We start from the raw sequence: 25,738 nt of genomic DNA, 5'->3' as shown, positions 1-25,738 counted from the left end.
AGGGGCGAGGCCATGGAGGGAATTGAACACGAGGATGAGAGTTTGAAATTCAAGGTATTGGTGGACTGGGACTTGGTGCGAGTTAGGATACGGGCAGCAGTGTGGATGTCTATAAATAAAGTAGTGGGTTACTGGATAGTGATCAGTAGCAGGAACTGTGACTGAATTTACATTCCTTAACACTGGGGGGGCTGCGACTGATTGTAGTAACCCTGCTGTCAGGGCCTTTTAGATCCACTAACTCAACATTGACTTGGGACCTTAGCGGTCTGTGTGAGTCTGCTACTCACCAGATAAACTTGCTGAGAATGGAGGGAGGGTCCTCGTAGACTGTTTGATGCTGTAATTTCATTTCCCATTGCGAAGTAGATCAACACCGATTTACTGAGGGACCAATGCAGAGAGAGGAAACCCATTCAGTTTACAAGGCCTCAACTTATACCTGAGCCTTAGAAGAGACATTGAGGTGTACTTTCCGATCACCTATGATTGCTTAATGAGGTGGTCCTTCGTTGTCTGTGTGCACTATTGCCACGTAGTTATTAATACATGGGTTAGCACCCACCTACAAAATAGGGCACAGAGGAATGTTGCATGAGTGTATCAAGCATTTGTACATGAACTTCACTTATCAAAAAAATATTTCCAAGTATTGTAACCCAGTCTTCTCACATTTCATTCTTTTAATCAATCTTTCATGTTGTCTATTTATTGAAATGGTTCTCCCAGCCTCCTGCTGTAACTCTGGTGGGAGGCCGTGTAAAAGTGTGCACATGTGCGTGCGTGTGTGTGTGTGAGCGCGTGTGTGTATGTGAGCATGTGCGTGTGTGAGCGCGTATGTGTGTGTGTGTACGTGTGTGCGCGTATGTGTGTACGTGTGTGTGTATGTGTGTGTGTGCACGTGTGTAAGCATATGTGTGCGTGTATATGTGCATGTGAATGTGTCAGTGTACCTGCTGGCTTCCAGGGTGAATGTATCATGGAGTGACATCATTCTAAATATCTGCGCTGAGGTGAAAGTCTCGATTTATTGTGAGGTCCGAACAAATCCTTCATAAACAGGCCGTGTTATTTTATCTGCACTGGGCTCTCGGAGGGATACTGCACTCAGAGAGATCATTGAACTCCTGGAAGCATACATACCCCCTCACCCCCCCCACCACCTAACCATGTTATGTTGGACTAACCCCAGGTGTGGTCATGACTACACCTACAAGCAAAGATTCGAAATTCCTGTGAGGAAGAAGTGCCAGAGAGACACAAGAGTCCACTATGATTATGTGGTCTGCAGAATTTATGGAAAACAAATTTCACGATGTATTTTTAAAAAGTTATGTATAGTTTGAGTGCGGTCCAATCAAAATATAATCAGATGTGGCTTTTTGTTGCCACAGTGTAAATAGGAAACACACACGGCCCTTTGTACTGTGAGATGCACTAAGTTGGTCAGATGAAGCTTCCTGCTCCCTCACCCTCCCACACACTTTCCGGATACAAATCCTCGACTGGAAACCTGCTGCAGAAAGGCAGCTGCTTTTTCTCAACGCTACTCAGGCTACACTTGGAGCATTCAAAGCAACCAGCATTAAACATTAACCAACAACTTGAGAAGGCCTCGCCCCTCTCTATCGCTGTAGCCTCCCTCCAGCCCTACAACCTGCCGAGATCTCTGCGCTCCTCCAATTCTGATCTCTTGCGCATCCCCGCTTTTCATCGCTCCGCCATTGGCGGCCGTGCCTTCAGCTGCCGAGGCCCCGAGCTCTGGAATTCCCTCCCTAAACCTCTCCCCCTCCTTTAAGACGCTCCTTAAAACCTACCTCTTTGACCAAGCTTTTGGTCACCTGTCCTAATGTCTCCTTATGTGGCTCAGTGTCAAATTTTGTTTGATAACCGCTCCTGTGAAGCACCTTGGGACATCAGAGATTCTGTATAAATACAAGTTGTTGTCAATGTACAAGGAAAAAACAGGCTGTCGATTCACTATCGTCCAGGATGAATTTCACCCCACAAAATGTCTTCTCGTCTTCCCTCTCTTTGATGTTCTCCTGGGGATGCATTGTAAAGAAGGAAAAACGGAGGGGGTAGGAGAGGGAGAGGAATGATCTGAGTAGCCTTGACCTGCTAGCAGAACACAATCTGCACAATGTAATGTCAAGGCCGTGGAGATACTTATTACCATAACTCGTGTAATTACCACGAGAAACCTCTTCTTAAAGGTTCTTCTCAGGATGAGGGCCCAAGGGCAAATTGACGCCACATCACAGCAGGTTGAGTCTAACATGCCCCCTGCCCCCAGCACCCAGTCCAGTTAGTCGTGCCCTGAAGTCTGCCAATCGCGAGTGTAAGGAATGGGGACCGGGTGAAACACTATTTACATGTGGAGAGACTGGAGAAGCTGGGGCTGTTCTCCTTAGAGTAGAGAAGGTTAAGGGGAGATTTGATAGAGGTGTTCAAAACGGTGAGGGGTTTTGATAGAGTAAATAAGGATAAACTGTTTCCATTGGCAGGAGGGTCGGTAACCAGAGGGCATAAATTTAAAGTAATTAGCAAAAAGGGAGATGAGGAGAATTTTTTTACCCGGTGAGTTGTCACGATGGGGAATGCACTGCCTGAAAGGGCGGTGGAGGCAGATTCAGTAATAACTTTCAAAAGAGAATTGGATAAATATTTAAAAAGGAAAAATTTGCAGGGCTATGGGAAAAGAGCTGGGGAGTGGGACTAATTGGATAGCTCTTTCAAAGAGCTGGCACAGGCACGATGGGCTGAATAGCCTCCTTCTGTGCTGTATGGATCTATGATTCTAAGTGAAGAATTGCAAATGGAGGGGGCAGGAGAGGGAGAGGAATGATCTGAGCAGCCTTGACCTGCTAGCAGAACACAATCTGCACAATGTAATGTCAAGGCCGTGGAGATACTTATTACCATAACTCGCGTAATTACCACGAGAAACCCTTTCTACAGATTGTTTTGGTGACTGAGTAGATCATTCCAGAATAACAACGGAGAAGGCAAATCAAATCAACTCCCACTGATATTGTTTGGAGCTGCAATCCCTTAAAGGGCTACAATCTCGATGAAATAAAGTCTTTAACAAACTCTTGTTTGGGGTTGAGCCTGTCCCGAGTTCCTCATCATGTTGAGATGCCCAAGTGATAATTCCACTAAACACAATTTCTGTCCACCATTGTAAACAAAAGGGAATAAAAAGAACGGCCAAATACTTTTCACGGAGGCAGGTACCCCTTTAACTGTAACGTTTTTTTATATTTACACCGACAGGAGGAGTCAAATATCACGACTTCTTAAACCCTGTCTGGTAGAAGTACATCAGGCATCGCCTGCAGAAAGTAAGAGGTAAGCTGCCTAGCATTGTTCCGCAACTATTACAAGCACAGTGCTGAAGGAAAGACTTGCATTGTACTGTTTACACTGCACCTCTGGTGTTATGTAGACAGAGATGTCACTCTGATGGATGGTTATACCTTGTAGTGCTATCAGTCACCCTTTTTTCCCTTACAAGCAAGACACTTGAAGGTTGAAAGTGAGCTGTGTGATATTGGCATGAGGTGTGCTTGTATGAAATTCCTCTCTCCACTGTTGTAACAAAAATTATTCATAGACCTATTTAACAAAGGTTAATGCCGTCGCTAAAATAGCAGACTGAGGAATTTCATCCCAAGGTCCAAAACATTAGTTATTAATATCGCACAGTGCGATGTCAAACTGTCGGTTTATAAATAACCTAATTTGGAGTGCAAAGAAAATGGCAGAAGCGTTTTCAGTACATGTCCTATATACAAGTTAATTATGCTTTTCTTGGGGGAAAGGCTTAAGTTTTGGATGCGGGTGCAGTTTATTTGCACATCAATATGGTATTTTTAAAGGGATGGGTGTTTGGAATTATTTCCAAATAGAATTGTTTTCTGGTGGCTTTCAAAACTGAGCCAGCACTCTCAGCTTGAAGTCCAAGGTTCCAAGACACAAGTCAAAATGGCGGCTGTCTTATCTGTGCTCCCCGTTGTCCATGAAACCACAGATGGTCATCACTTCGACCTATGCCCCATGTGGACTGATCTCTGCCATACCTGTCCCTGCTCTCCACTTGTATATGAGACTGGATGGGCACCATTGTGGGATCTTGCTGTGCGCAAATTGGCTGCCGCGTTTCCGACATCACAACAGTGACTACACTTCAAAAAAAAAAGTACTTCATTGGCTGTAAAGCGCTTTGGCACCTCCTGAGGTCATGAAAGGTGCTATATAAATGCAAGTTCTTTCTTTAATGAGGTTGAACTTTAAAACGTCAAGTAAAAATAACTCTGCAAAAAGCAAAACTATTAGTGATCTCTGCCAGATCCAGCAGGGCTCTGTGCAATTTATATGGGAGTTGGAACTGCGCTATATTACTAATGAACACAATTATGTGAAATTCCTCTGACTGCTATTTTAATAAAAATGTTAAAACCATTTTAAATGGGTTAGAGCCTTTTGTTGAATTACGGACGAATTTCATATGAGCATCTTCACCACTAATACCGCACAGCACTGGCACCGAGACTTCTTGGGACATTTATATTGAGAACAGGAGGGTACATTTCCCATTTTAATGGACCTGATGTGCAGGAAGTGCAGAAGTGAAAATTTGGCCCTGTGTTTATTTACTTCCTGCATTTTCCCACCCCTTTCAATTTTCGCATCGATTTTGTGAAGCGATTCTGTGCACAAACAAAACCATTTTGGTTTTAATACTCTTTAGCTGCATCGGAAATATTAGCCAATAAAACCCACAGGCTGACCTTCTGTAGAGTCGGTATGGGTTTAGGAACAGCAGCTAGCAGTTACTGTGGGTAATGTTATTGCAGGAAAACTTAATCAAATTCCTCTGCTATTTTAACAGATGTTAACCCAGCTAAATGGGCTAAGACCTCTATTAAAATAGTGGAGAGGGGAATTTGATAGCAGTGCGCTAAGCATGCGTACAATAACATCGCTGACAGTGTTAAGATCGATGCGGTTGCTGGGAGTGAGAGTCTGGTCGTAAAAATTAATTGCTCCAATCAAAAAGTTACTGACTGAACAGATTTCACTGTAAAGGTCACCTCTTGCAAGGTCAAAGGTGAATGTTTACCTCAGAGTCGTTTCTCCAGCGATAATCAAGGTTAAAAATGTACTACATCTTACAATAAAAACGGGTTTGTACGAGGTCGTTGGTTGGTATGTGACCAGGCCTCATCTATCTTAGACTCCATTTATATCATAGTGTGAATTGCAAAGACAGCACACCTGAGGCAGTAGAGGGGCCACTAATGACAAATAGTTGCTACTGGCAACAGGCCCACCATTTTGTTTCCATGATTTGTTTTTACATCTTCTGGCCCTTTGCAACTGCTCCGTCTGCTGGGAAGGCCCATGGTTAGGATGGGAAAGTTGAAAAATGAAACTCTACGTCAACCGCAGTCATGAAGTCTTACACAGGCTCAGGGGCCGAGTTCGTCACAACAGGAACGGGGGGATTTTACAGATATTACAAAGACTTTCGTCGTAATGTCGGCAACATAAATGGGGTATGACTGTAACGTCTCCAGCATCTCTTTCTCTGACGGGGTCCAGCAACCTGCCATTCTTGTGCTTGTGATCGTTTTCCGATTAATGTGCATAGGAACGAAGGGGCACGATGAGGCCATTCAGTCCCTCGAGCCTGTTCCGCCATTCAATCAGATCCTGGCTCCACAGCAAGACTGCGGGCTGCTGCCGACAAGCATTTGCTCCCCCCCTCCTGCTCGTCTCCCCTGTTATCTGAGGGCCGTCGCCAGCCTGAGGAGCAAACCAACGAGCTGCCTCAGGACTCCTGCTCAGAGTCCACCGCTCACTGAAATTATGTGGGACGAGCCTGGAGACCACCAGCTTCCCTCGTCTATCGAACGCATCGCCTATCTCACGTCCTTATATGGGCCATAACCCCCCTCCCAGTGAGCCTAGGGTCAAAGAGTTAGCTATTGGGTCTTTAGCACTTTTCATAACAGAGGAAAGAGGAAATTGACTGCTCTCATTGTGAAAACTATATCCTGTTCATTCATGTATTTTATATAAAACCAACCAGTTGTTGTTTGAAGCCGTGCCTATTCTGTGCCTCATTTCAGGCCACCTGCTGTAAAGAGTGTAGAATGCACATGATGACAAGTGTGATATTTCACTAGCCGTATATGGAGTAAGAATTCTTAGTTACGGTCTCCTGGATATTTACCTCGATATTGGGCAGTAAGAGGGTGCACTTTGGATCATAAGGGACGTGAGGTCCACTTAGGTGAGTGACTGGTGATCCTGCATCAGGATCACCAGTCACTCACCTAAGTGGACCTCACGTCCCTTATGATCCAAAGTGCACCCTCTTACTGCCCAATATCGAGGTAAATATCCAGGAGACCGTAACTAAGAGAATATCTAAATGCACAAACCCCAAAATCCTGACAGGCCTGAATTGCGTGCACTGAACTCCTTGCCAAATTATTTGATTTGCCCTCCCATTGAGCGAAGCGCCATAAATGGAAAGGCAAACTTGTAATATTTACCTCTTTGGTCTTCTGCTTCAAGCAAAGGACCACAGAAACATGTTCCTCTGTAAAAACCTGTGACTGCAGGGCCCCATTACACCAGAATTTTTTTTTAATGAAATCATACCCAATAATAAAATGAAGACATGAAGGAAAAAAAAAGACTTGCATTTATATAACGCCTTTCACGACCTCAGGACATCCCAAAACGCTTTATAGCCAATGAAGTACCTTTGAAGTGTAGTCACTGTTGTAATGTAGGAAACGCAGCAGCCAATTTGTGCAAAGCAAGGTCCCGCAAACACCAATGAGATAATGACCGGATAATCTGTTTTTAGTGAGTTGGTTGAGGGATAAATATTGGGGTCAACTCCTCCGCTCTTCTTCGAAATAGTGCCGTGGGATCTGTTACGTCCACCTGAATGGCTGCGCCCTCGGTTTAATGGCTCATCCGAAAGCTGGCACCTCTGACAGTGCAGCACTCCCTCAGTACTGCACTGGGAGTGTTAGCCTGAATTCTGTGCTCACGTCCCTGAAGTGGGGCTTGAACCCATAACATTCGGACTCAGAGGCGAGTGTGTTGCCATGTTGTGTCATGTGTAGAGAGAAGTTTCACTGTAATGGATGAATGTGTACTGCAATTTATAACACTAAATTACTGCTTAATTACACTGAGTATTACACTGTATAAAAATAACAGGGAGAAGAGTAAATAAAAGCCAAAGGAAGAATAAGGGTGAATGATTGATAATCTTTCATTGTGGTGATAATACTAACCTTTTCACTGGCTTTGACTGAAGTAGGCTCTTATTATCTCATTACACTGTTTCACATCACTGACTTTGTTGGCTGTTTCTGCTACAAATGGAGAAATCTCCAGAGTTTTTATTAACTCTTCCTTTTTAACTTCTTTATTTCTCACTAATTGATCTCATGGTATGTGCGCAGGCAGTGCAGATCGTGCTGACTTCAGGTAGAGCGAGATTAGAGGGCAGGAGATAGAAAATTGGACCAAGGTGCACGGATGCGATTCAGTCCCTATTATAAAGTCGCCCTTATTTTTATATAAACTTTGATTTTATATTATTAGTTATATTTAAATAGCCAAACTTTCGACGGTTTGGGAAGTTGTGTTTGGTTGGTGAATAAGAGTTTCTGTGCAGCATAGGCTGGGGAGCAGAGAGATACAAAACTGGGGCTTTACTATGGCACTAGTGCTAAAACATCAACCGCAACACACATTTATAAGAGCGTCTTTAATGTACAAAAATTTCCCAAGGTGCTTCTCAGAGGCGTAACCAGACAGGAAACGGATGGCAAGACAAAGGCAGCAAACATTATGAGTGGTGACCAAAAGCTTGGTTAAAGAGATGGGTTTAAAGGAAGGTCTAAGAGGAGGAGAGCGAGGCGGAGGAGAGCGAGGCGGGGGAGAGCGAGGCGGGGGAGAGCGAGGCGGAGGAAAGCGAGGCGGGGGAGAGCGAGGCGGGGGAGAGGGAGGCGGAGGAGAGGGAGGCGGGGGAGAGCGAGGCGGAGGAGAGGGAGGCGGGGGAGAGGGAGGCGGAGGAGAGGGAGGCGGGGGAGAGGGAGGCGGAGGAGAGGGAGGCGGAGGAGAGCGAGGCGGAGGAGAGCGAGGCGGAGGAGAGGGAGGCGGAGGAGAGGGAGGCGGAGGAGAGCGAGGCGGGGGAGAGCGAGGCGGGGGAGAGGGAGGCGGAGGAGAGCGAGGCGGAGAGACAGGAAGGCCGCACTCCTAGTGGTCAAGAGCGTAGCTGCAGGCCAGAGAGACCTGCACAGATTGCCTCAACGATTTTATTTTTAGCCAGGAAGTTGCCTGTGATTGAAGACCGCCGAGCCATGCAAATGGCCCGGAGGAGAAAGAATAGGAGTAGCTTCTTCCTGTCCGGTGTGCAGCACTGCACCTGTCAAACACCCAGCGGGTGCCAATAGGAGAGAATCTACCCCAGCAAATCATCCCATCACCATGAGCAATGCCACAGGAGATTTGTAAAAGTCTCGTCGTTTTAATGCATGTTCACCACACTTCCAACGTCACGTTTCAAAGCTTCAAACATATAAAGAGCAAAGGAAGCCAGTCACTTCCCTCGTTTTTATCTGACATTGTTAACCTGCTATCTCCCCGAGAATTTACAAGCAGTCTCCAATCTACAGAACCCCCGCCGCCCCCCCTCCCCTCCACGACTCATGTATCAGCCTATTACTGGACCCTTTATGGAGGTGCCTCACCAGTTCTCCACAGAGAATAGTTCAGCAGTGACCTTAAAAGGGACAGGCCATGTTAAATTGTGCTGCCTATGGCAGATCCTAGCTGCGGTGGACTCGAGCACGTCCCCTGGATCTATCCAGGTGCCTAAAGCTTGTCTTGGGCAGGGATGTTTAATGCATGGGCCTCGGGGATCTGTGCCCAGGGGCCCCCACCTATTAGTTCCCTTGAGTCTGCTGCTGAGCTCCGTCTGGCATTTATATTGTGCCTTTAGAACTTCTGGAACTTTCCAGTTTGTTGCTTATCCATTGTTCCGTTCTGCCACACCCGTACCATCAAACGACAGGCTGCAGCTACAGGTGGATTCTAACTTTAATTAGTACGACTGACAAATGTTCATTTTGTCGCCCACTGGAAGCCTTTTGGCTCAAGGAGCTGGGCTTCTTCACGTCTCACAAACTCTCCCAAATATTCCATGACCTTACACCTGCGGCTCAGTGGGCAGCACTCGCATCTCTGAGTCATGAAGGTTGAGGGTTCAAGTCCCACTCCAGAAACCTGAGCACAAACTCTAGGCTGACACTCCAACGCAGTACTGAGGGAGTGCTGCACTGTCAGAGGTGCTGTCTTTTGAATAAAATGTTAATCTGAGGCTCTGCTGCCCTCTCAGGTGGACCTAAAAGATCCCATGGCACTATTTCGAAGGAAAGCAGGGGAAGTTCTGTCTGGTGTCCTGGGCCAATATTTATTCCCCAACCAACATTACTAACACAGATTATCTGGTCATTATCACATCGCTGTCTGTGGGATCTTGCTGTGCTCAAATTGGCTGTGTGTTTCCTACATTACAACAGTGACTACACTTCAAAAAAGTACTTCATTGGCTTTAAAGTGCTTTGGAACGTCCTGTGGTCGTGAAAGGCACTGTATAAATGCAAATCTTTCATTTTTCTTTACGAACCTTAACAGTTATGTTTGGTTGACTTCCCTCACATATGAAAGCTGCCAACGTTGACAAGCTCAAATCTCTTCCTTATTCCGTATAGTGTGCAAGTAGATTTGCTTCCCATAACGGTTTAGAACGGAGAGTCTCAGTTAGAAAAGCCAAGGCCTAACATTTGTCCATTGTATTAATATGTGTTTACTGTGACTGAACCTCCATTGTTCTTTATCTGTTGAACTTCTGCAGTTACAGGTTATTCTCTGTTGGTACGCTGTCTAAAAGATTAAAAGCATGGACTTGACACCATTTATGACCTCCTAACTCTGCAGTAGACCTTACTGACTGCCTTCCCTATCAGCTTGAAAGCGCACACACATTATGTAAGTTTGAGGCTGGTTAATTGCATGCTGAGATTTTTTTTTATCCCCTCCAGTTTCTCTCCCATGAATTAGAACTGTGTCAGGTCAAAACAGCAGATAACCACTCACAGAGGAGAGCAAAGACACATCGGATCTAATTATAGCTCACATCACAAGATTCAGGCCCGGCTTATAATGAGAAGAGGGCGACGTGTGACCAGAGCGAGAGTGGAGGAGTGTGCCAGGAATCGAGGATGGTGACAAAGGTAATCCGAGAATTCTGATGTGTGATGGGAATTAGAGAGTGGGTTAAATGTTTGAGGGGCAGGAATTGGAGGGGTGGCATGTCATGAGAATCTGGGGTATGTGAGTCGTGTCTGATGGAAAGGTTAGTGTCCAATAGGAATGAGAGCTGGCTGTTGATGTGATCTGAAGAATGGTGTGTAATGGGAACGAGAAAATGTACACAATGGGCATCCAAATACAGCGCGTGTTCAGAATGAATGGCTGGAAAGTGATAGGAATCAAAGGGTGCGTATAATCATAATGGGAGCATGACAATGATTGTAATCATATAATGTGTCAGTTCTGTGCTTCCATGCCCATTGCTTTATAAGGGGGAGAAGATTTCTTTTTCTTATCTCAAGTCTTGATTGAGGTGCGTTAACTTTGCACTCGTGTCCTCCAGTCCTGCGCTTGTAGTTGAAGTAAAATTATCTTTATAACATTTGTATTATCCACATATCTTAGCATTTTGAAAGATCTGGAATTTGTCCGCTCTTGATTTCCCTTTCTCCAAGCTTGCTTCTGTGAATCTCTCATCAGCACTTGGAATCCTTAATCCAAGTATCGTCCTTTTTGCTCATCTTTCAACCTTCCTGAAGGTTATGGGTCTAAGCCTCACTCCAGGGACTTGAGCACAAAATCCAGGCTGATATTCCGAGTGCAGTACCGAGGGAGGGCTGCACTGCCGGAGGTGCCGACTTTCGGATGAGACGTTAAACCGAGGCCCCTTCTGCCCTCTCAGGTGAACGTAAAAGATCCCTCTGCACTATTTCGAAGAAGAGCAGGAGAGTTCTCCCTGGTGTCCTGGCCAACATTTATCCCTCAACCAACACCTAAAAAAACCCAGATTATCTGGTCATTATCGTATTGCTGTTTGTGGGACCTTGCTGTGCACAAATTGGCTGTCGCGTTTCCTACATTACAACAGTGACTACACTTCAAAAGTACTTCATTGGCTGTAAAGCACTTGGGGACGTCCTAAGGGCATGAAAGGTACTATATAAATGCAAGCCTTTCTTTCGTGGTCTGCAAAAAGGAGTGGATTTGATGGTCTGAATGGCCACCTCTCTATTCATGGTTTCTTGTTTTCCAACCTGAGAGTCTAGCGATCATCTCTCAAGCACTAGACCGGCTTAATGAGATGCAGCAGCCTTGACTACAGTGCAATCAAACCCACGCGGTATCATAAGATTACACTCTTGCTTTACAATCAAATCACTGCAAATATCTTGCTCCTAAAGTAAATAAAGCAATGGTCTTTCGAAGTTCAGTAAATGAAGACTGGGAGCTTACAACCCCCACAGAGTATTAAAGTCTCATTACTCTTTTATAGAGGTGGCACTATTAATATCACATTCACGTCAAAGAGGTCTGTTATGTTTTATTGTGTCACCAGCAAGCTGTGTTTACACTGTCACCTTTAATCTAGATATTCCTCAGCTAATATTCTTTTACCATTTGCAATGTAAACAGTTTTAAATGAATTAACTTATCCCAAATTTCTAATAAAATGTAACAGCATAGCAATCTCAGATCAGTTAGATAGCAATCCAATTATAACCATTGCTTTACAAGGAGAGCATTCCTCTTATGTGCACACACCACTTAACCCTCCCTGGTCGACAGACAGGAACTCCATACACTGAACATAAAAAAATACCGTGACCAAATGTCCAACCTTTCCCACTCCCCAGGTGTCAGCTGTGGCTCAGTGGTAGCACTTTCGCCTCTGAGTCAAGGCAGGTCTCGAATCAGTTCCTAATGGGTGTGAGTACACAGCACAATCCTGCCCCTAACAGATACCCAATTGGGTAATCACATTGAGAAAGGCCTGGTGTTGGAAGTGGAAAAGTATCATTCGTGAAGTTGGGGCTCTAGAATGTTTTTGGGGGCAGAGATGAGGGAGCTTGAGGGTGCAATGGTCCTGCCATAGCTGACCTGGGGGTGCATTATAGTGAAATTGGTATGAATAGTAAACGCCCTTGCACTGACATTCCATATCCTGATAAGCACAATATTCACCCCAAAAAACTGAAGAAGAAATATTGATTGAAGGTTATGGAAATATGCATCCTTATTGATTGTTCTTTTTTTAATGTTGGTGCAGGTTACTCTATAGGACTCTGATTGGTCATTAGTGGAAGTGGCTGTCTAAAGTATTGGGATTAAAAGTTCTTCTCCAAAAAACACTCAGATAAAGAGATGCTGTACAAACATAAAAGCATGTATGTACGCAAGGGTTGAACAAACAGGAACAGAGGAAGGGCAGAGAGATTACACAGATGAATATGTAATGTGAGATGGGACAGGAGCTGATCAGGAAATGGAAAAATGCATCAGAAGAACACTTAGCTGTTATTTTCCAGTTTCCTTGAATAATTAAAATATTTATTATTTCCATGGAACTGTAGGACTTTGCAGTCCACACATATAAGCAGCGAATTTACATCCCCGCTCTCCTCTTTGCCAAATATTAACATATTAAGCGGTAATTGTTCAATCAAATGGCTCAGTTTAACACCAGTCTGTTCACCAACTGTTCTTCAGATTACATGGAAACTCTTTAACACTGCACGTTGTATTGGGGAAAACATCCTATCAGATATGCAGGCTAGTTTAGCTGAATTAGATCCGGCATCTGTCAGCTCAGTGTAGTAGCACTCTCACACGCCAAGTCAGGAAGGTTGTGGGTTCAAGTCCCACCCTGGAGACTTGAGCACAAAAATCTGGGCTGACACTCCAGTGCAGTACTGAGGGAGTGCTGCACTGTTGGAGGTGATATCTTTCAGATGTCCTGGCCAACATTTCTCTTTCAACAGATGAACTGGTCATCTATCTCATCGCTATTTGCGGGACACTGCTGTGCACAGAAATATCTATTGCATTTTTCATGCTAGCTCAACTGAACTTGGGAATTCTTCCCAAAACATCATGCCCCGTACACTGTCCCTGCCTACGTTTCAAGAAACTGTTTCTCGGCAAACCTTTTGTCCATTTGAAGAGAAAGTAGCCAACACCTTGCAATGAGCTAGATGACCAGTTAATGTATTTTCAGTGGTGTTGGTTGAGGGAGGAATATTGGCCTCGGACAGGGGGGGGGGAGAACTCCCTGCTCTTCTTGCGATAGCCAGATGCGGTCTTTTTTTTTTGCTACTAATTACAATTTGTCGATTAACCTCAATGTTACCCCTAATTTAAGGACATAATAATGTGTTGCCGTGAAGGCAGAAATCACAGTATCCAATGTAGCCCTAGACCAGGCAATAACTGCACAATTCAACCCTCAGGGTCACAAGTGGAATTGCCGGGTGATTCTATGAGTTAGCACACTTTGCATGCACCTCAGCCACAGTTCTTGGCTCATTATAAAATTCTCCAATATCCATGAGGAACAGTTGATTACTCCAGGGACTGTTCTCCATGCATCTTAAGAGCTTCAACAAAAAAAAAGATAGAGAAAGATTTGAGCGCTGCTTCCTGCTACTAATGGCTAGACTTTTTTTTTGGACAAACGTGCTTATTTTCTGTGGTTAATCCACTCCCCCGGTTTAGCGCTTTTGAAAAATAAACTCATAGGGGTAAATTCATCGATCCCCGCGCTCCCGCAAAGATCCCAGCTCAAAGGGAATGCCTGCTGGAGTCACTACTGTAATGTAGGGAACCATGGCAGTGAATTTGCACACAGCAAGCTCCCACAAACAGCGATGAGATACATGAGTCTGTTTTAGTGATGTCAGTTAGAGGGATAAATATTGGCCAGGACACCAGGGAGAACTCCCTTGTTCTTCTTCGAAATAGTGGGATCTTTTATATTATACCTGAGAGGGCAGACGGGGCCTTGGTTTAACGTCTCATCTGAAAGACGGCCCCTCCGACAGTGCAGCACTCTCTCAGTACAGCACTGAAGTGTCAGCCTGGATTATTTGCTCAAGTCTCTGGAGTGGGACTTTTGACTCAGAGGCAACTGAGCCAAAGCAGACACCCAAACCACCCCCCATCAGTTCATTCATAAGAATGTCATGATTCATGGAGGGGGAAGGGAAAACTGGAAATATGAAAGAAGAATAGAAAATGTCTGAAATGCACAAGAGGATTAGTTAAAAGAAAAAGAAGAGATGGGTTAAAGTTTGGAGGTGGACCCTGCAAAAGATCAGGATACTGATGATGTGGAGAGACTGGAGGAGCTGGAATTGTTCTCCTTAGAGCAGAGAAGGTTAAGGGGAGATTTGATAGAGATGTTCCAATCATGAGGGGTTTTGATAGAGAAAAAAAAGGAGAAACTGTTTCCACTGGTGGGAGGGTCGGTAACCAGAGGACACAGATTTAAGGTTATTGGCAAAAGAACCAGAGGGGGAGATGAGGAGAGCTTTTTTTAATGCAGCGAGTTATGATCTGGAATGCACTGCCTGAAAGGGCGGTGGAAGCAGATTCAATAGTGACTTTCAAAAGGGAATTGGACAAATACTTGAAAAGGAAAAATCTGCATGGCTACGGAGAAAGAACAAGGGAGTGGGACTAATTGGATAGCTCTTTCAAAGAGCCGGCACGGGCATGATGGGCTGAATAGCCTCTTTCTGAGCTGTAAGATTCTATGAAGAGTAACCACCTGCAATGTGAAACTATCTTTTCTTTCCAATGCTGACGGATCTGCAGTGCAGTCTCTGTTGCTATAGTCAAAGTAGAGTAGGATCGCCAACTCTGGTTGGACGTATTCCTGGAGGTTTCATCACTGACCACCCAACTCCAGCCGCCCCGCCTCTGCATTTCGGCCATTGGTTGCCCGACACATCCATCCTCATCCCACACCGCGTTCCCAAGCAAGTTGGAAAGTTAACAGTCTCTTCATGACTCGATTGGATGACTCTCGGTCAAACAGCCTTCCCCCTCCCCCCACCATAACTAATAAACAAAAGTGTTCAAAGAAAATTTATTAAAAACACAATTTTATTTGAAGACCCCCATGATTTTTCTCCCGGGTGTTGCTCGCAGCAGTATCCTGAAGATTAGCTTTTAATTCCTGGAGACTCCAGCGCAATCCTGGAGGGTTGGCAACCCTAAGATAGAGGTGGCGGTAGAGCAGCGTTGACGAGGAATCTCTTCAGTGGGTATCTCTCTTTGTATCAGTGTTTCTAAACACAAAGGAATGTGAAAAAGAATGTAATAGTGCAATTAGTGCAATGCACCAACAACGATGCCCTTACACTTATTTGCACCAACAGTGCTAGATGTGGGCACAGTCACTGATGTTGGCAGAGATTTGCTGCTATTAATTCCCTAAACGTCTCCTGCTTCACACGTGTTGAAGCCCATGGTGTAAAATATTAAACGTATCCTGCTCATGTTGGCTTTCCATATTGAAAGCGTATCATCAGGTGTTTACATACAGCTTCGATCGACATCTGGCAAAATCAAAAGAGTGCAGACGTAAAATGAATTATTTCACGTGGAAATTCTGTAACCCTGGGCACTTGGTTTGATAAGCAAACCAGCCATATGGTGCCTGTTTATGGCTGTTACATCCCTAAGTTAATTTAAACCTCCTTCCAAGTTCTACATTGGAAACAACAGTGCTTCAGATTGCAAATACATTACTAAGACCTGTGGTGCATCAGTAAAATGAATTATATCTGTTAACCTAATCTGTATTTTGTTTTTTGTGTTGCTAACAGTTTTAGATGGCGGGCTGTTATCTTTCTATTGCCTATGGGGTTAGGCCTAACCAGGAAGTTGAACGGTTTAGGGTTGTCATGTTCTGTAACCCCTTTTGCCCCCCAAGAGCAAGAGGTAGTTGGAGGAATGAAGGACCCTTTCCAGATGGGGGACATGTTGAAACCCCCTCAGTTTTGACTTTACAACAAATATTCACGGGCTGTCTATCACAGGGTTCAACTTAACATGCAGCCTTCGCAGCCCTAGGTCTTGGCTCCTATCCCATTGCAAGAGTGCAGCAGCTAGCCAACACCCGTGAATATCATGTGGTAGATTAAAAGCTTGGAGTATTCAAGATATCAATGTGAAGATGTTCTCGGGTCCACCCAGCGGTCAATGCCCATCGTGGTGCTACCAAGACATCTGTAGATCCGAAGATAAAGGTGAGGGGAGAGAAGGCAAGGGGAAGGTAGACAAAGGTTAAACATTGGTGACCTTCTCAAGCATTGAATGCTCTCCGTGGTGGACACACTGCGGAAACCACACTCCAGAATCAACGCAAGCAATCGGCCCACTCTCTGGTACAGGCAATGGCTGATATGTATCTTAATATATCTGAAGAAACAATTCCCTCTTGCTGATGGATTTCATAGCATCAGCTTTCCTATCCTGGCTCTTGCAATCCCTAACCTTAAATAGCGAGAGCTATGTTTGGCATAACTACCTACCCAATACCTGTATAAAGGTGTTTTGTTTTATTTCCTATTTTCAACTTATTATCCGACTCTAGATTGTACATCCTTGTTCAATATGGCTGCCCAGAGATGTCCAGGAACTGTGAAGCAATAATGCAATTTTACTGTATTTTTACATAGTATTACATAGAATTTACAGCAAAGAAACAGGCCATTCGGCCCAACTGGTCTGTGCCGGTGTTTATGCTCCACACGAACCTCCTCCCTCTCTACTTCATCTCACCCCATCAGCATATCCTTCTATTCCTTTCGCCCTCGTGCATTTATCCAGCTTCCCCTTAAATGCAGCTATGCTAGTCGCCCCAATTACTCCGTGAGTTCCACATTCTCACCACTCTCTGGGTAAAGAAGTTTCTCCTGAATTTCCTATTGGATTTATTAGTAACTATCTTACATTTATGGCCCCTAGTTTTGGTCTCCCCCACAAGCTACTTTTTAAGGACTATGTTTAATGTCCTTCCTCAAGCCTCAACCGTGCCCCTCCCCTTCCAGAAAGCCTGCATCATTATGGGATGCTCTGTATGGACTTTAAAAAGAAACATCTTTAAACCATAGTGACCAGGAAGGTGGCAAGGTTGAACTTTGCTCTGCACTGACGTAAAACAGTAAGGTCGCGCGCCCCTGGGTTAGGGAGCAAAAAACCAGACCGACAGTCTTCACACTCCCGATACAGCCAGTCCCCGTTGAAATGTCCATGTGGGGACACGCTAAGCCTCAGCCAGATGCTTGACGTGATGGCCGTACCCCCTCTCCTTCATGGTTGAATAGTCTACCGGCACTCATGGTCAAGGATTGCACATGTCCAGTGGGTGAGATACCAAAGGACAACTGGTGCTTGTGTAACCAGAGTCAAGTGAGTATATCAAGACCTTCCAGTCGCCATGGATACAGGACAAGATTATTTGAATTCCAATAAAGCATACATCCTGACCTAGGTAACATGGCTGCATGTGCACCGAGATAATGATTGGTGCCAATATTAATATTAAGGGATTCATAACCGCTGCCAACAGCTTTTGTTACAGTGCTGGAATTTCTCAAAGTGTATCAAAATATTTTATCTAATTAACAGGCATTAATTAACATCACACCAACCCACTGCTGAGCTCTTGAAATAAAACGTAATGGGAAAGCAGTGAAACCCAGGGTGGGGAGGGGACTGTAATTAGGTTTCTCTTCTTAATTTGCCAGCACGTTTCCCAGTTAATAATGTGAATGAGTTGACTGCACTCTGTGTGCGTATGGCGGAGACGACAGGAGATGATTTAGTGAATCAACATTGGGAAGATGGGCAGAAGGAGAGGCACTTACTTCCCTGCTCGGCGGTGCAATAGGAAATTACATCATACCCTAGCGCCTAACAAAATGGCTACCTCTCATGCAGAGCAAGGGGTTACTTTCTGAGGAAAGAAAGAATCATAACGATCACAGGAACAGGAGGAGGCCATTTAGCCCCTCGAGCCTGTCACGCCATTCAATGAGATCGTAGCTGATCTGTGACCTAACTCCATATACCCGCCTTAACCAAAGGTAGTAAGGGATATGGGGCTAACAAAAATCTATCAATCTCAGATTTAAAATTAACAATTGAGTTAGCATCAATTGCCATTTGCAGAAGAAAGTTCTAAACTTCTCCCACCCTTTGTGTGTAGACGTGTTTCCTGACTTCACTCCTGAAAGTCCTGGCTCTAATTTTCAGGCTATGGCCCCTAGTCCTAGACTCTCCAACCAGCAGAAATAGTTTCTCTCTATCTACCCTATCAGTTCCCCTTAATATCTTGAAAACTTCGATCAAATCATCCCTTAATCTTCTAAATTCCAGGGAATACAACCCCAGTTTGTGTAATCTCTCTTTGGAGTCCAGGTACCATTGTAGTAAATCTACACTGCACTCCCTTCCAAGGCCAGTATATCCTTCCTAAGTTGCCCAGACTGAACACAGTACTTCCAGGTGAGGTCTAACCTGGGCTTTTATCGCATTTATGTCGCGCCTTTCACAACCTCAGGATCCCAAAATGCTTTTACAACTAATTAAGTACTTTTTAAAATGCGGACACGCGCAGCCAATTTGCACAAAGCAAGCTCCCACAAACAGCAATATGATAATGACCAGATCATCTGTTTTAGCGATGTTGGATTGAGGGATAAATATTGGTTAGGACACCGGGGAGAACTCCCCTGCTCTTGTTCAAAATAGAGACATGGGATTTTTTATGTCCACCTGAGCAGGCAGACAGGGCTCCGGTTTGACATCTCATCTGAAAGACAGTGCCTCCGGACAGTGCGGCACTCCCTCAGTACTGCAGTGGGAGTGTCATTCTGGATTATGGGCTCAAATCTCTGGAGTGGGACTTGAACCCACAACCATTTCATGACTCAGAGGCGAAGAGAGATACCCAGTGCGCCACGGCTGAGAGGAAGGAAAAAAAAAATAAAAGGTTAATTTTTCATTTAAAATGTAAAATAGTAGCCTAGCACTCGGGATAACAAAGGATTTCAGGTAAGCTTACTGATGCTGTTTAGGGTTGGTGATCTTTATATAGGCCTGAACTACCAAAATGGAGGAGTTAACTTCCTCTCAACTGTTTTTGATTAATGTTTTCCTCAGATCTTGTGCTGCTGAGCATCAGATTAGACGTCAACCCCCACAGCCTCCAAGATAATGATTTTCTGTCCTTGTTTCCAAGCTGGTGCTGTATGTGGAGGAGGAGGAGTCTCATTGCTAACGAGCTCCTAAAGTTATACTTGGGTTCTGCTGAGTCTAGACTGTAGATACATTCCAGGCATTCGGGCTTCCTGTTGGGGACACATTTACCGCAGGGTTCCCAGCTACAACAACAACAACAACAACAACAACAACAACAACAACAACCTGCAAATCTGAGGCGCCAAAGAAAGTATAGCTTTGCCTCAGCCAATCATACGTTCTCCAAACAAACATCGCATTGGGGTTGGCCAGTTGCTACGGAATATCTACGGCCTTTGAGGACGTCGCGCTGTAACTTGAGGTTGTGACACGCCTCACAAGAAACTTAAGGATGAGGAAGGCCGTTCGGCCCATCTTAATTCTTTCCAACCAGAATAACCCTCCCCTCCCCTCCCCCACCATCGCTGCATCTGGTTGTTCTTTAAATGTTTCCTGGCTTCTTGTCTCCAACAGTCCATTCCAAGTGTTGGTCACTCACAGCATGAAGAAGAACTTCCTGATATCAGTCCTAAAGTTAACCGTACCAGTTTGAACCTGGGTCCTACACACACCGTATAATTTGAAGTAATATTCTGGATTAGCCTTTTCCAAACAATTTGCTGTTTCTGTGTACGTGCATGTGTATTCATATGTCATATGCTTTAAAACCAATGGATTACTTTTGAAGTGCAGTCACTATTGTTATGTAGGCAAATGTGACAGCCAATCTGCACACAGCAAGGTCCCACAATGAGATAAATGACCAGTTAATCTGCTTTGGTGGCACTGGTTAAGTGATAAATGTTGGTTAGGACACAGGGAGACCCCGTCCGCTCTTTTTAAAATGGTGCCATGGGGTCTTTTACGTCCACCTGAGAGGGCAGACGGGGCCTCGGTTTAATATCTCATCCGAAAGACGGCACCTCCGACAGTGCAGCACTCCCTCAGTACTGAGTGTCAGCTTAGATTGGATGTCAGCCGTGGTTCAGTGGGTAGCACTCTCGCCTCTGGGTTAGAATAGTTGTGGGTTCAACCCCCACTCCAGAGACTTGAGCACAAAATGCAGGCTGACGCTCCCAGTGCAGTACTGAGAGGGCGCTTTCTTTTGGATGAGACGTTAAAACCAAGGCCCAGTCTGCCCTCTCCAGTGAGTGTAAAAGATCCCATGGCACGATTTGGAAGAGCAGTTCTCCCCGGTGTTCTGGCCAGTATTTATCCCTCAACCAACATCACTAAAACCGAATATCTGCATATCATCACATTACTGTTTGTGGGAGGATTAATAAGATCAACCCAAACTCTCAGTGCATTGAGGAAAACGTTAATAAATCTGAAGGTAATTTCCAACACACTCCAGGTCACAGCTGCATGCAGTGTTTGGGAAGAGACTCGTGAAAAGCTGGCTCGCCATTATAAGCAGGAAAGCTCGCACGAGTCTCCCTAAGAAAGTACTTAATTTAGGCCCAGCAATTGCCTCTGAGGCCATCATTTAGACAATTAAAGTAATCAAACACATCTCTGCTGCAGTAAGTCAGGGTTTTATTAAGGACTATTTCATTCTAAGAGTGAATTACGCTGACAATAAAAGCATATCCAAGTGTAGTCGCACTCTTACATTTGAGCCTGTTAAAATTGAAAGGTCACACGGAGACCCAACAAGTAAGTGCACAAATCCAACTTTAAGTAATCAAATGAAAACCAATTACAGAACTGATTGCCTTCCTGTCCATCATTTAATCTAAATAACTGGGAATATTTCAAGCACCGTCAGCAAAACTCAGCAGCCCTCTCACGTTTGCTCCGGGATAGCTGTAAAGATTTTGGAGCAGGCTATCATTTTAATTGTACATTCATCTGCCTGCCATATTGACAGACCGCACATTCTGCTATCGAGTGTAACCCGCACTGCGACTTGTCAGCTTGGCCCGTCTGGTAGCACTCTCTTCTGCGTCAGGAGATTAAGGGTTTGAGGCCTACTCCAGGAGTTGAGCGCATAACCTAAGCCGTTTGCCTCTGGTGCAGCGCTGAGGGAGTGCAGCATTGTAGGAGGCGCCGTCTTTTGGATGAGACGTTAAACCTTGTCTGGATGCTAAAGGTCCCATGGCACTGTTCGAAAAAGAAGAGTGAATTGTCCCAGTGTCCTGGCCAAAATTGCTCCCTCAATCAACACCATCAAGAACAGATTAACTGGGCATTTATTTCATTCGCAGTTTGTTCAACCTCGCTGTGCGCAAATTGGCGACTGTGTTTGCCTACATAACAACAATGACTGCACTTCTGCACTCCCCGTGAGGGAGTGCTGCACTCTCGGAGGTATCGTCTTTCAGATGAGACGTTAAACCTGCCCTCTCAGGTGGACGGAAAAGATCCCATGGCAGTATTTGAAAAAGATCAGGGGAGTTTTCCCAGTGTCCTGGCCAATATTTATCCCTCAACTTACATCATTAAAAAAATAACAGATTATCTCATCATTATTACAGCGCTGTTTGTGGGATCTTGCTGTGTACACATTGGCTGACGTGTTTCCTACATTGCAACAGTGACTACACTTCAAAAGTACTTGACTGGCTGTAAAGCGCTTTGGGACATCCTGAGGTTGTAAAAGGCGCTATATAAATGCATGTTCTTTCTTTTCTTTCAATTGCTTCAGTTTCTGAAAGTTTATATGTCTATTAAGCCCAAGAAATGACCCAGTAACTCAGGCCAGTTTACGGTCCTCCAGAAACGGTTAGGGAGTACAGATACATCCATCCAATAAACCAACAAGGAACATTTGCTCTGAGTCGCCACCAGTGTGCGGGATCCTGCTGGACTGCCAAGGATTGGGAAATTAAAAATACTTTCGAAAAAAAAAATTCCACCTCTCCCCCCGCCACTTCTGCTGGCATTGTTATATTTCAAGCCACCCGAGCCCATCTCCCAGCCTTTTACATGTTGATTGAAATTGTATAATGGGAGAATGAAGATGGTATTGCACATGCTGAGGGGGTCTTTCTCCGAGGTTGGTTGGGGGGGGAGGGGGGGGGAAGAGGTCTTTCCCTCAGCAGCCAGGCGCTGTTTGAGAATTTGACCCCAATTCCAGTCCACATATATATCCAAAATAACAAACCATGGTTGTAATCCTGTTCCCCAAGGAGTGCTACAGTGAACGAGACTTCAATCCAATACTTTATTTAATATACAAAACATTGAACAATGTTACACAAAAGAGCAAAGACGGATTCGCAGCGAGTTCTCTGAGCAAGCCTCATTAAAACAGGCACGGACTGCTGTTTTTGTTTTGCAGGTCATTTGCAGGACAGTTTTTTTTTCGAAAACACATTAGTCTCAGGATCACTTTTTGAGATAAATCCTTCGATTCGGAGTAAACAGCAGCTGCTGGCCAACCCAATACCAGTAGGTACAAAATCAACATCTGGTGGTATTACCTACATCTACTGAAGACAGAACTCAATTTAGGATTGCTCGACCGAAATCAATGCTACACGTCATTACCCAACTTACTATGTACATAAATGCTGTCATTCTGTTCCCTCTCAAACAAGCCCACTGGGTCAATAGGAAGTTGTTTTCTCCATTTACTGTGTTTGTCCAACGCTGACTGCACAATGTAGTCCACTGATTAAAACATATTAAATTGGTTTTCTGCGTAACACGCATTTATCCAATGTAAACGTTTGCAGACACGAAAGCCCAATTCTACTTCTTATTGGATTGACGGTCAGGAAATTTTTATTCAGTGGTTTTAAAAAAAATGCTTTACTTTTTACGGTAGTTACCGGCCATAAGACGACACAAGCCTTTGACATTACATCGAGGGATACTAGTGTACGAATACTAATACGCTATTTTAACATCTCCATTAAAATAACGCAGAGAGAAGTTTCCAACAGTTAAAAAGAAAGATCTTGCATTTTATATAACGCTTTTCATGACCTCAAGATGTCCCAAAGTGTTTACAGCCAATGAAGTACTTTTTGAAGTGCAGTCACTGTTGTACTGTAGAAAATGTGGCAGCCAATTTGCACACAGCAAACTCCCACAAACAGCAATGTGATAGTGACAAGATAATCTGTTTTGGTGGTGTTAGTTGAGGGATAAATATTGGCCAGGACACCAGGGAGAACTCCCCTGCTCTTCTTCAAAATAGTGACATGGGATCTTTTACATCCACCTGAGGGGGCAGATGGGGGCTCGGTTTAACGCCTCATCCGAAAGACTCCCTCAGTGCTGCAATGGTGTGTCAGCTTAGATTCTGAGCTCAAGTCCCTGGTATGGGCCTTCGACCCATGGTCTTCTGACTCAGAGGTGAGAGTGCTACCTACTGAGCCATGGCTGACACCTAAATGGGTTGAGCGTTGGTACAATATTATCCCACGGTATAATGTCTTACATTCACCTTTTTTAAAAATTAATTGGGATGTGGAGGCGGTTGGCAAGGCCGGCATTTATTGCCCGTCCCTAGTTGCCCTTGAGAAGGTGGTGGTGGGCCTTCTTCTTGAACCGCTGTAGTCCGTGTGGTGAAAGTACTCCTACAATGATTCCTGTTGTTCTTTGTAGCAATTTGATACAACTGAGTAGCTTGTTGAGTCATTTCAGAGGGCAGTTAAGAGCCAACCACGTTTATAACACAGATATAGGATAGTTGGGATTGGATAAGCTAACGACTAAGAGGACTACAAAAGGACCAAAGGTCTAATGAGAGTGAGGAACTTAACGTGATTAATATCAGTAGAGAAAAAGTACTTGAGAAACTAATGGGACTAAAAGCTGATAAATCCCCAGGACCTGACGGCCTACATCGAGGGTTCTAAAAGAGATGGCTGCAGAGATAGTGGATGCATTGGTTATGATCTTCCAAAATTCCCTAGGTGGTAGAACAGTCCCAGCGGATTGGAAGGTAGCAAATGTGATCCCACTATTCAAGAAAGGAGGGAGATAGAAAACAGGGAACTACAGGCCAGTTAGCCTGATATCAGTCATCAGGAAAATGCTGGTTATTAAGGAAGTGGTAACAGGGCACTTAGAAAATCATAATATGATTAGGCAGAGTCAACATGGTTTTATGAAAGCGAAATCGTGGGATGTGGGTGTCGCTGGCAAGACTAGCATTTATTGCCCATCCCTAATAGAGTTTTTAAGAGGGTTTAACTAGAAGGGTAGATAAAGGGGATCCAGTGGATATCGTATATTTGGATTTTCAAAAGGCATTTAATAAAGTGCCACATGAAAGGTTGTTATGCAAGATAAGGGCTCGTGGGGTTGGGGGTAATATATTAACATGGATAGAGGATTGGTTAAAGGATAGAAAACAGAGAGTAGGGATAAACGGGTCATTTTCAGGCTGGCAGGCTATAACTAGTGGGGTGCCGCAAGGATCGTTGCTTGGGCCTCAGCTATTTACAATCTATATTAATAACTCAGATGAAGAGACCGAGTGTAATGTATCCACGTTTGCTGATGATACAAAGCCAGGTGGGAAAGTAAGCTGCGAGGAGGACACAAAGAGTCTGCAAAGGGATATAGACAGGTTAAGTGAGTGGGCAAGAAGGTGGCAGATGGAGTGTAATGTGGGGAAATGTGAGGTTATTCACTTTGGTAGGAAGAATAGAAAAACAGAATATTTTTTATATGGTGAGAAACTATTAAATGTTGGTGTTCAGAGAGATTTGGGTGTCCTCGTACAAGAAACACAAAAGTTAGTATGCAGGTACAGCAATCAATTAGGAACGCAAATGGAATGTTGGCCTTTATTGCAAGGGGGTTGGAGTTCAAGAGTAAGGAAGTCTTACTACAGTTGTACAGGGCTTTGGTGAGACCTCACCTGGAGCACTGTGTACAGTTTTGGTCTCCTTATCTAAGGAAGGATATACTTGCCTTAGAGGCAGTGCAACGAAGGTTCACTAGATTAACTCCTGGGATGAGAGGGTTGGCCTATGAGGCGAGGTTGACTAGAATGGGCCTTTATTCTCTGGAGTTTAGAAGAATGAGAGACGATCTCATTGAAACCTATAAGATTATGAGGGGGATTGACAGGACAGATGCTGAGAGGTTGATTCCCATGGCTGGAGAGTCCAGAACTAGAGGGCATAGTTGCAGGGGTTGGCCATTTAGGACTGAGATGAGGAGGAATTTCTTCACTCAGAGTTGTGAATCTTTGGAATTCTCTGCCCCAGAGGGATATGGATGATGAGCCATTGAGTATATTCAAGGCTGAGATAGACAGATTTTTGCACTCCAGGGGAATCAAGGGATATGGGGATTGGGCAGGAAAGTGGAGTTGAGGTCAAAG

The 25,738-nt window shown here is 44.5% G+C and overlaps 1 long non-coding RNA gene across 1 annotated transcript; it reads left to right on the top strand.

Moving 5' to 3' along the window:
- The first annotated feature begins 3,313 nt into the window (after positions 1 to 3,313).
- LOC137340956 (uncharacterized) lies at positions 3,314 to 22,416 on the top strand. Its single transcript, XR_010966922.1, has 3 exons — positions 3,314 to 3,354; positions 10,146 to 10,337; positions 19,369 to 22,416. It is a non-coding gene; the product is annotated as an uncharacterized lncRNA (long non-coding RNA).
- The last annotated feature ends 3,322 nt before the right edge of the window (positions 22,417 to 25,738 follow it).

This window comes from Heptranchias perlo, chromosome 22 (genome assembly GCF_035084215.1).
Source record: "Heptranchias perlo isolate sHepPer1 chromosome 22, sHepPer1.hap1, whole genome shotgun sequence".
In the NCBI taxonomy this organism is placed as follows: Eukaryota; Metazoa; Chordata; class Chondrichthyes; order Hexanchiformes; family Hexanchidae; genus Heptranchias; species Heptranchias perlo.
The sequence above is the reverse complement of the archived record's forward strand: the minus strand, read 5'-3'. Positions and strand labels throughout refer to the sequence as shown.